This window comes from Eupeodes corollae, chromosome 1 (genome assembly GCF_945859685.1).
Source record: "Eupeodes corollae chromosome 1, idEupCoro1.1, whole genome shotgun sequence".
Lineage (NCBI taxonomy): Eukaryota > Metazoa > Arthropoda > Insecta > Diptera > Syrphidae > Eupeodes > Eupeodes corollae.
In genome coordinates, this window is record NC_079147.1 from 120,295,619 (window position 1) to 120,307,994 (window position 12,376).

General features: G+C 31.9%; 1 long non-coding RNA gene across 2 annotated transcripts; it reads right to left on the reverse strand.

The window, feature by feature from the left end:
- Positions 1-8,937: 8,937 nt before the first annotated feature.
- On the reverse strand, positions 8,938-11,880 carry LOC129942653 (uncharacterized). Of its 2 annotated transcripts, XR_008781072.1 has the most exons (5): positions 10,903-11,880; positions 10,408-10,699; positions 9,858-10,345; positions 9,648-9,793; positions 8,938-9,587 (listed from the first exon to the last, which is right to left on the reverse strand). It is a non-coding gene; the product is annotated as an uncharacterized LOC129942653 (long non-coding RNA). The 2 variants fall into 2 exon arrangements; XR_008781071.1 differs by having other exon boundaries at positions 10,408-11,880.
- Between the last annotated feature and the right edge of the window lie 496 nt (positions 11,881-12,376).

Sequence of the window (12,376 nt, forward strand, 5' to 3'; positions counted from 1 at the left end):
GAAAATTTCGATATTCAACTTCCTATTTGAATATCGAAAGAAAGAAGAGAGCTTACAAAGTTACTAAAAAGAAGTCTTTTGTAAAAAGGAAAATGGTTTAAGTTTCACTTGCCATTTAAAACACGAAATCCCAACAATAAACGGGGAACCTATGTTTACGCGTATTTATAGATATCTTGAAACCCATAAAAAAGAAGTCAACATACAAATTGACGAATTACTCTAACAAGGCATAATACAGCCTAGTACCTCAAAATACAATGCCCCTATTTGGATAGTTCCAAAGAAAGAAGATAAAGACGGCAAAAAAGAATGGAGAATGGTGATAGACTACAGAAAACTGAACAAGGAGGATAAATTTCCTATCCCTCTTATTGACGATATCCTTGACAAACTAGGAAAATCCAACTATTTTAGACAGAGAAAAAAACAGCTTTCTCTACTTTATCAGGACATTACGAATGGCTTCTTATGCCATTCGGATTAAAAAATGCTCCTGCAATGTTTCAAACGAAAAAGAAAATCCGAATTCCTTGGTCATATAATAACCAAAGATGGCATCAAACCAAACCCTAATAAAATTATTGCTACCCAAAAATTTCCAATCCCTGAAACAGTAAAGGAAATCCAATCCTTTTTAGGCTTATCTGGATACTATCGTTAATTTATCTTAGATTATGCTAAAATCATAAAACCCATGACACCCTTCCTGAAAAAAGATACAAAATAAATATCGAGGACAAAGATTATAAAGAAGCTTTTGAAAAACTCAAATTAGTCATGTCAGACGATTTAATCAACAGACACCCAGACTTTTCAAAAGAATTTCTGTTAACAACAGACGCGATAGGTGTCGTCTTAAGCCAGTCACAAGGACCGTTATGTTTTCCATCCCGAACTCTCAATCAACATGAATGTAACAATTCAACCATAGAGAAAGAACTGTTAGCTATTGTTTGGGCAACTAAACAATTTCACCATTACATTTACATTAGAACGTTCAAAATTCTCACGGATCATAGACCACTAGTTTGGCTACAGAATCTTAAAGAACCGAATTCCAAATTGCAACGTTAGAAAATCAAATTAGAAAAATTTGACTTCAAAATTGAATACATTTAAGAGATAGTATCAAAATCGAAGAAATTAACATATTAGAACTTGTATCTACAAAACATTCAAATGACTCTGACAGTAGAAATTTAATATACTTAACAGAAAAACCACTAAATACTTTTGTGAGACAAATAATTATAGAACTTAGTGAAGAAGACAAAACTGAAATAACATTCCCATTTCAAAAGAGAAAAATAATAATAGCAAAAACATAATTCGATAAAAAAGATTTCGAAAAGATAATCTCTGAAGTTGATGTAGACCGACATAACACAATCTACATAGAAGATGATTAATTATTTCTGAAATTCCAAAGCCATTGGAAAAACAAGCACAATAACCAAAGATTGTTAAGGACAAAAATTTTCTTAATAGACATTTTGGACCTACCAGAAATAGAAGATATTATTCACAAAACGCATTTAGAATTCAACCACATAGGCATAGAGAAACTTTATTTATAATTAAAAGGAAATATTATTTCCCGAACCTAAAAAATCAAATCACTAAGATAACAAATAATTGTGAAACCTGTAACTTAAAGATAGAGCGAAATCCTATCAAACTAATTTTTGAAAAAACTAAAACGCTTTGAGGACCACATATCCATTATCACTTAGATATATAGATCCTGCCTAACAACAACAAGTATCTCACTTGCATTGATAAATTCTCAAAGTTTGCAGCAGCAGAAAGACTAAAGTCAAAAAATCAAAAAGACATATTGAATGCATTAGAAAAACTATTCAGCTAAATGATTCAACCAGAAAAAATAACATTAGATAACGACCCCACGTTTAAAACCTATTGCATAAATAATTATTTCAAAGAAAAATAGATTTGAATTTACTTACCTACCCCAACCCCCTATAGGCATACTGAAAATTCTGACATAGAACGTCTTCGCAGTACCTTAAACGAGCACATCAGGTTGCTGGAAAGATCAGAAAAAATCTTCGACCTAGTAATCAAATCTTTAAATATCTATAACAAAACAATACATCTGACAACCATAGAAAAACCTATAGATATAAATTTAGGAAAAATAACTACAAAAATAATATTCGAAAGAATAGAAAAAACAAAAAACTAAATTTTAGAGAAAATTAATAAAAATAGAATAGATACAGATATAAACCCAAATTTCAGGAAGGTTGACAACCCCGAAAACTTTAATAAGGTAAGGACAAGACACAAAAAAGTAAAATTAATTATTAATAATAACAAGATATTAGTGAAACCTAATCTTAGAAAACAGTTACTTCATAAAAATCAGTTTCAAAAGAAAAAAAAATTCACCAAACCCCATAATGAAGACAATAACAGTAATAACTCTCTTTTCAATAACCATCCCAGTGAGATCTAATCTCGAAATAACCAAAATTGACAGAGAATTCTCTCTATTACAAGAAGTTAAAGTAAAACTGATTACTGACTATGATATAATTCTACACTTAATTAAACTAACAGAGTGCCAAATACTAATTTATCAATTAAAAGATCAAAACCAGATCTTACCTGATAAAGATGATCAGCAAAAACAGAAATTAGACACTCTAGAAATAAAACTTCAAAATATAGTTCCCCTCCATATAATACACAAAAGAGGATTTATCAATATTATAGGACAAGGTATGAGACTCGTATATGGAACTATGGACGATGACGATTGAGAAGGTATAGAACAAAGCTCTAGAAGAAAATAACGAGGAATTATTGAAAAATAATAATAAACAGGTAAAAATTAACCAACCAATAAAATAATTAAACTACCAAGCAACGAATTTATTGAAACAAAAATTTGAAAAAAGAAAATATCAAACAAAATTGTAACAATCTAGATTATACTCTAGAAGGAAATTTATTCTATTTAAACAGTTACTTCATAAAAATCAGTTTCAAAAGAAAAAAAAATTCACCAAACCCCATAATGAAGACAATAACAGTAATAACTCTCTTTTCAATAACCATCCCAGTGAGATCTAATCTCGAAATAACCAAAATTGACAGAGAATTCTCTCTATTACAAGAAGTTAAAGTAAAACTGATTACTGACTATGATATAATTCTACACTTAATTAAACTAACAGAGTGCCAAATACTAATTTATCAATTAAAAGATCAAAACCAGATCTTACCTGATAAAGATGATCAGCAAAAACAGAAATTAGACACTCTAGAAATAAAACTTCAAAATATAGTTCCCCTCCATATAATACACAAAAGAGGATTTATCAATATTATAGGACAAGGTATGAGACTCGTATATGGAACTATGGACGATGACGATTGAGAAGGTATAGAACAAAGCTCTAGAAGAAAATAACGAGGAATTATTGAAAAATAATAATAAACAGGTAAAAATTAACCAACCAATAAAATAATTAAACTACCAAGCAACGAATTTATTGAAACAAAAATTTGAAAAAAGAAAATATCAAACAAAATTGTAACAATCTAGATTATACTCTAGAAGGAAATTTATTCTAGATTTAGAAGATTCTAAAATGATGATGAAATTTTAAAAACTATAAGACCATTTTAAATGACACTAATGCATAAAGAAAAGATCATGATTCACAGCGACAAATATTTGGTAATCGTGGTTATAAGTATAAAAATATAATAAGTAAATTATTAGGATTCATCGCACACATTTATTAAGCCATTACCTTCATCATTAATACCACACACAACTTCAGGAAATGGATTAATGCAATAAATATCAAAAATGAAAAAAAAAACTGTATATTTGGGTAAAATCCCAATGAGCTTGTAGATAGTTTGAGACTACTTATTGCTTTACATCAAGCTGGACATAAAAATCATTCTAACGAAATTGTTTCAATTATTGAAGAACTTAAAGAAGCCGATATTATAGAATAAAAAATAATGAGTGTTGATAAATTTGGTCGTTATTCATATAGGACCCCACCGAGAGGCCCAACAGGGAAACAAGGAGAGCCAGGGCCACCAGGTCTACAGGGAGGGCGAGGTTTACCTGGACCAGCTGGTCAGGGTTTTGTTAAAAACATAAAGCGGTGATTACAATCTAACGTTTAAACGACTAAACATTATTCAAGATCCACAGGGAGAACAGGGAGACGCTGCTTACAAAAAATATGTTGATAGCTCAAACGATAACAACTTAGAGAATACATTAAATAAGAAGTTGTTGAACAATTTGAGAAACTCTTGATTATTAAAATTAATTAAAAAAAGGAAAAAATTATAATTCAAGGTAAAACTTCTAATAAACTTAAAGTCAGTCATAACTTCACTTCAGTATTTAACTAAATCCCTCATTGTGTCAACTCAATTATCATGTCTAACAAAGATACTCGATTCATTTTTGATGAAATTTTGGATTTTTTAAAAATAAAAATCTTGAAAATCATTTGACTAACGTCCATGGTCTTAAATTCTGTGTAAAGCTGGACCAGATACATGCGCATGCCACAAGCTTGAAAATACAATGTTAAGAATAAAAAAATTGATGTCTCTGTATAAAAGACTAAAATGGTATCTATGTATGTACACATGAAGGTAAATCTTGTTACTATATCAAATGAAAGAATTTAAATAAATAAACTAATTAAAAGATAACATTTTTTGAAGTTTTAATCATCGCTGCCTTGACTCCTCCCTTGCAGCTGCGCCGCTCATCGTGAATGCTGCCTTGGCCTGATGGCTGCTTGCCGGTTGTGCGCTTGCTGAGGTAATTGTCGATCTTCACGGGCAGCCTTTCGTGATCAAAAGTTTAGTGAAGTGCCTCGGTATCTGGTTAGATCAGTATTTGTTCGCTCTGACGAAACAGCTGTCTTACAGTAGTCGGCTTGCTACATGGCCCTCATACGGGCGATGATCGTTAACTAGTCTTAAGGTTCTTGTGGTCTTGTGTGGTTCAACGTTGCCCCTTCCCAGATGGAGAAGTTTCGGGTGTTCAAGCGGCTATGTTTACGATGCTGGCGCTGTACCGACTTACATCGAACAACCGAATCTTTTTCGGTTCATTACTTTTTCAACGAGGTCCTATAATTGACAATTTCGTGATAAAAATCGTTAGAGGTCACATTTCTATTCCGTATCTATGTCTTTAACCAACAATTCTATCCAAACGACGAGTATTTTGAGAGTGTACGCTTGAGCGGTTTTATTCTACCAGAGGCATTAATCTTTTTAGATAGATGCGGTCTGATACATAATAGATTGGCAGTTCTGATAATCTACCACCATTGAATAATTACAAATAGAAGTGGACACCAAACATTGCTCAAATGACACAAGCTACTCATAAGCACCAAGTGAGTACAATTAGTAGCTTGAATATCATTTTCATGATATTGGTTTCCGTATATGCTAATTTATATAATATCCTATTGCTCAAAGGGGATGAAAAAAATCCTTTTGGGATCGTTTTTTAAAACTTACTATATGTTTATGAATGAAGACAATAATATATACACGTTAAATGGGATAGTGTGTCCGTGTCGCCATAAAAAAAAAACTGTTTTAAGAATAGGTATGTCTACATCTGTGAAAGAAAAAAGGAATTCTCAATCCAGACATACTATATATGTATGTGCATATATATCATTTGTGTTTTCATGAAGGCAGATGACTTTATTGTAAGTTTTTGTATTTTGTTGAGTGCGGGTTTGTTTAGGAGTGATTGATAACAAAAAAAATGGTATATTGTGATTACAAGAATTGCTCGAACAAAAAAAGTTTAGGAGTGCCGTGATTTCGACTGCCAAAACAGGAAAGTCTATCCAAAATTTGGCTAGTAAACTCAGTCAACAGTTTTTCCGAAAAGCTAATAACAATGAGCTAATGTTTATATGTGCTGACCATTTTAAAGAAAGTGAAATGTATCTTAGCAGTTTAAGGGTGCGAGTAAATACGGATACGGATACAATTTATACTGATATCCAAATATAAACAAAAATAACAATTTTGATAATTGTTTTGTTTTTACTTTCCATGGAAAACTTTATTCTAATGGTTGTATAGAATAAAATGCACCTTAAGACTAATTTACAGTTTTCGTCCGAAAATGTTTAAAAAAGGTTTGCATAACTATTATGTGTATTACATTGCATATCGTTATAATTGCTTTTTCATAAGCAACTAATATGATGCCTAGTTTACCCAAATTAAATGAACGTAATTACATGAAAAGGGATTTTTTTTCTATGAAAAAAACATTCGCATCTTCAATGCTTTTTGTTTTATTATACAGTTTATTTTTGTATTTAATCATATTGCAAAAATTAATATACCATAAACATACCGTGATAATTTTCTTCCAAAGATAATAAGCTACTACAATGGAAATGTCCTTGGGAACCAAATGGCTGTGATCCTACAATCCACAATTAAATTATTGATCGCATTCACAAAGCCAATGGCTGCGTAGTCAAGGGATTCTGATTGGCTAAATCTAACTACAAAAGTAGTTGAAATTTAACCTCCGGAGAATGATTTTGAAGTTTCACAATCAGCTGCTCGGTAAAGTAACACGAATTCAAAATGAATTAAATTATTCAATATTTAAATACAAATATAAATCATTCAAAATGCGTCTTAAATTTGATTTAATTGAATTTAAAAACACAAACGATTAGTTAAAGTTATCAAGTCAAAAATGTTTCTTATTTTATATATTTGCATTTGTCAAAAATATGACAGTTCAAGATTGAATACCTTTGTAGTGTAGTTTTGCATTCACCTTTTGTAAATGCGACCATTGATATCCGAAGATATAGACATCGTGTGCATTTCTTGTGACAAAGGTGCTCCAAACAGAATGGCTTACAAGAAATTGGGTGTCACAGAAGTTAACCCTTTTGTCAAAATATCAGAACGAAAAATTTTGTGTATCTAAAATATTGTTCATCTCTTCAAAAGTGTCCGAAATAGTATTCTTATATCGGATATAATCGTTGATGGAGAAGTTGTGTCCTGGCCCATTTTGAAAAAACTGTTTTTTGCGTAAAAACATTAATAAGATCGTTGCATAAGCTTACAGAAGCTCACATACAACCAGACAGCTTCCAAAAAATGAGCGGTAAGTTAGTAATGCATGTTTTTAGCCATCACATTTCATCAGCAACCTTCGCCGCTTCTTCAACCGAAATTTTGATGAAAATGAAAAGGCTATTGCTTTAAGTTACTGGGAATTTTTTTTCCAGTTAAACAATTTGTTTGACAATTTGAACAGCAAAAATAAGTTTTCACAAAAGGCACAGAAGTGTGCAATATCTGATAGTCACACAGATGTACTTACAAACATAAAAGATGACATTTACTGGGTTGAAAAGTGGAAACGGGAAAAAAGTTGTCTGTCTTTTGTTTCAAAAGCTTATGCTAAACATTGAATGGGGTGATACAACTTTGGAACCACATTAAATGCGAAGATCAACTTTATTTATTAACATCACATTTGAACACAGATTGTTTGGAAAACACTATTTCAGTTATTCGAAATAATAGGGGTTCCTATGAAAAAAACCCTCTTCATTTCGACTGTACAAAAATCTTTAACAAATGAGTTTTTACATCATCACGGCTTCAGATTCAACAAGTTATGACAAAAAATGTATGTAAATTATAAGAATGTATGTACATACTTTGCTAATAGATTGCTTGCATACAAAAATTGAAAAACCCTTGTTTTCGGATGGGACTATTTTATTATTTTATTTGATTTAATCAAATACTAAAGGTACATATTTTTGAAAATTGTAACAAAAGAAAAAAACTTAAAATTGAAGTTTGTATATATGTAACAAGAAAAATTGTACCTAGTTTATCAAAATTTATCACTTATTTTACGAAAGTAACTTAGTGGTTTTATATAAAGAAATTGATTTTTGGTTTACATTTGATGAAATGAAAATAACATCTATTACTATTAATTTTTTTTATCGCATCATTTAAAACAAAGATTAAGGAATTTTAAGACCTATCCATTTTTTTAAACAACGTTGAATACTTAATTTCCATACATGAAATGGTTATGCCGACAATTTCAAACAATTTCTAAACCTTTAAGTGCCTTAAGGATAAAAAATAGTTTGTTTGGTTAAGAAAATATTAAGTTGCCATTTCCTGAAACTTCTTTACAATTTAAAATGCCCAACTTAAATCAAATAAATTATTTTGTCTTAATTTGGTTAAGGAGGCGAAATAAATGAAAATGACGAAGAAGAAAATACGTGTGAGCTTGATGACTCTGATAATGAAGAATTAGATCAAGAAGAGTCAACTCAAATCAAATCAAGAATTCGTTAATTATATTAAATGTATTGTGCAATGTTTTGAGGAAAACTTTGATTCATTGTGTTTCAAAAAAAATCTTTTACAGTTCTTAAGTAATATGTTCAATACCAATGAAAAATACCCCTGTTCATCCACTGAACACATAAACATCATATTAAATAAAACTTTTCTCATTTTAATAAGAAGAAAAATTAAAATTATAAATGCTAGGGCTAAAGCTATGATTACACAGTCAACGAAATCGGTCAATGCGTTGACTCTCTGACGTAAAAATGACATGACAATCTGTCCCAAAAGTGTCACTTCGTGTGATTGTCAACGAAAACTGATGTCATTGCGTTGACGGGTACGATGACACTCTCGTTGACACACATTTTTGGGTCAACGCATTGACTTTTTTCGATGACCGTGTAATCTTTCTGTCGGAGTCGTGTCATCGCAATGACCGTGTACCAGCGATGACGGGGCAAAATTAAATACCGTGTCATCGTCTCAGTTTGACTGTGATTTTTATACATATAAAAAAAAACATGGCCCTGTTTTTTTTGCATCATTTAATTCAAAAAATAAAAAATAAAAACAGGGCATACATATATTGAAATTTGAAAGCTGCTGGTAAGTTTTTTTTTAAATTTAAAATATTGTCCCTTTCTTTGATAAAAAATTTATCAGATTATGATGGAAGATGATGGAAGGTAGTTCGCCTTCACACGTAAAATAATAATAATAAATAATAATAATCTATTAGTAGTCATAAGAAAGTTGTGCAGCACTGAGCATGCGAGCACAACTTTCTTTACTTTTGAAGGTTCCAAATGAATGGGCTTACGAAGGATACGAAAACGTGCAGACATAATGCCAAACAAATTTTCAATTATACGACGAGTTCGGCTCAGTCGATAATTGAAAACACGTTCTGGTAAGGTTAAATTTCGTTGGGCAAACTGTTTCATTATATTTATTCGCAATGCAAATGCATCATCAGCCACAAGCACATATGGAACGGCCCTTTTTCTTCCAGGCAGGTTTTGGAGCAGGTAAGTGCAAACGGTTGCTGTCTAGTGCTTGTCCAAATGTATATCTGTTGAATACACTACCGTCCGAGAATTTTCCGTTGCGGCCGACGTCAATGTACAAAAGTTTGTACTCGGCATCAGATATTCCCATTAGAACTATGCTATGTGTCCCTGTGGAAAAAAGAATATAAATACGTTTAATATCAGTGTTAAAACAAAAATATCAAATACCTTTATAATTATAGTACACGTTACCGGCATGAGGTGGTGCGACTATGAACGTGTTTTCCGTCCACTGCACCTACGCAATTCGGGAACTGCCACGCTTCGTTGAATTTTTCAGCTACTGCCTCCCATTCAGATTCACTCTTCGGAATCTATCAAAAAAAATCCACTTTAATTCTTTAGTTAACCATTTCTGCACTTTATGAATAACTAAACCTTTATAAAGTCAGAAACAAGAACATTGAAAACCGCGTCAAGAACTTGGGAAATAATAGAGGAGATATCTGGTTGGGAAATTCTAAAAAGGTACTGCAAAGATCTGAAATTTTCGTCAGTGGCAAGGAATCGCAGTGTGAGGACCAATCGCACCTCGGCAGAAATGCTCGTCCGCATTTTTGTATTTTGTTTTTGTATGTGAGGCTTCACCAGCGCCAGCAAGTAATCAAACTGTCTTGCGCCCATGCGGAGAAAATTTCGATATAAAGTTGGTTCCTCAGCGCGCAATTCGCGTAATAATTTTACACCAAATCCCTCTTTCTCCCGGACCTTCAATCAATTGTTTTGTCCGAACCGAACGCTGTTTTCGTGAAGGCCTCGCACTGCGGATGTCTTCCTCGTGCTCATCGTCCGTGCTGCTTTCTAAAATGTATGCGGCCAAAACCGCTATCTCCATATTTCTTTTTGTCATTGCTATTGCTTTTTATCTGAAAATGAATTGCACTTAAGTTAAATATATCTATATAATTATGTGCGTTAATAAACTCACAATTTTTATTTTATTTTACCAAAATAACTTTGACTTGTGCTGACGTTTTTTTTGCTTTGTGTCAATCCGTGTGATCATCAAAGTTTTGCGAGTCAATGCATTGGCACTGATGAGTAAAAGTCAGGTTGACACACCTGTGCGTCAACGTAATTTGGGACAACATCGTGTGATAGTCAATGTTTTAAGCATTGATACTGTAAACGTTGACGGTGAGATTACGGAGAAAATATACATTTTTTGTAACGTCAGAGAGTCAACGCGTTGACCGATTTCGTTAACCGTGTAATCATAGCTTAAGTGCTCAAAAAAAATTAAAAAAAAATTCGATATACTAAGGCACATTTAAATTTATTCATATTTCCTACTCTTAATTAAAAAACTAACTAAATGTTTGCTTTAGGTAAATACTTTGATTTACCTAAGATTTCAACACAGAATAAAAATAAATGTACCTAATTGTCACCTGTCTTTTTGTTATTAATAAAACATGCTTACATTTTGTGAAAAACCTGTTTCGGTTCTAATGTTTTGAGAAAAAACAACGATACTGCCTTGAAAATTATAGGTAGGTATGTAGATAAATATTTTGCCGAAAGTAGTTTAACTTTCACAACTTGCATAGGTAGCTTTGTTAATTTTATTTAATTAAAACAACACGTCGATAAATAAACCACTGCCATGCGACTACAAAAGCTGCTAAAACTCAAAACTACTTTCATGCAATTGGCAACCTTAAGCAAAACCATATGACAAACAAATAGGCAAAAAGCAAAAACAAAATAGAAAAATAATTCTTAAAGCCATGTATACCACAAAATGTATATAAAATTTAACAATGCGAGAAGAAATTGTGTGTACAATATTTGAGTATGCACAGTGCACTGGTAAATGGTAACAAAAATTGGTAAATGGTAGCAAAATGGCTTTAAGAATCCTTTTTTACTCCACTTTGATTACATGCATAGGTACATATATTTTTGTTGTCTTCGAATTTTTTTTAAAGCAAAGAAATCTGCCAAAAATACTTTAACCTTCTAAAATAGTTGAAAAATCTAATAGGTACCTACGCCCCCAACTTAAGATATACATATGAATATGTATATATGTACCTACATACATGTGTATCAACTAACCTCCATTTGTGCATATGAATACCTACCTCTATGTAATTATTAATTACCTAGCAAACATTAACATTGGTGTAAATAACAATTTAACTGAAAATTCAAAAATGGAACTCATTTCAATCAATGACCCATCATTTAATGATAATATTCCCGGACCTTCAAAAAAAATAATTCTAAAAAATCAGAGTTTGTTGTTGTTGAGAGTAAAAAAAGAAACCCCCAAAAAAAGAAAAGAGAAGTGAAAATTATTGGCACCGATACGTCAACAAATTTAAGTGCTATACCAAAAATAAAATGGCTTCATCTATCTCGTTTTGCTAACACAACTACTCCTGAAGACATTGTTAATTTCATATTTTCAAAAACAAACATTCCTACAGATTCCTTTAAATGTTTTATGTTAGTAAAAAAGGATGCAAATGTTTCTGAACTTAAATTCGTTACATTTAAATTGAGTGTGTCACATGAACATTTATCAACAGTCATGGACTCTTCGTTCTGGCCCATTCATGTTCAAGTTAAATATTTTTTAACTCTGGACAAAAAAGAGAAAACAATAACTATACATCCCGAGCCTCCGAGTCTCTTAGATCAATCATAATTTGCCAAAAACCAACGTCACCATCGTCATCATTATCAGCTTCATCTTCATCGCTTTCTCCCATCACACCTTTCTTAATAAGATCGACTCTTTCTTCACCTTCAACATCACCGTTATTATCGTCGCCGCCGCCGCCACAGCCATCGCCACCGCCACAGCCATCACCACCACCGTCACCATCGTTATCAACAGAAACTTCCCACTGCAACAATGCATTACTCTTAACTAATGCTTCTGCTTC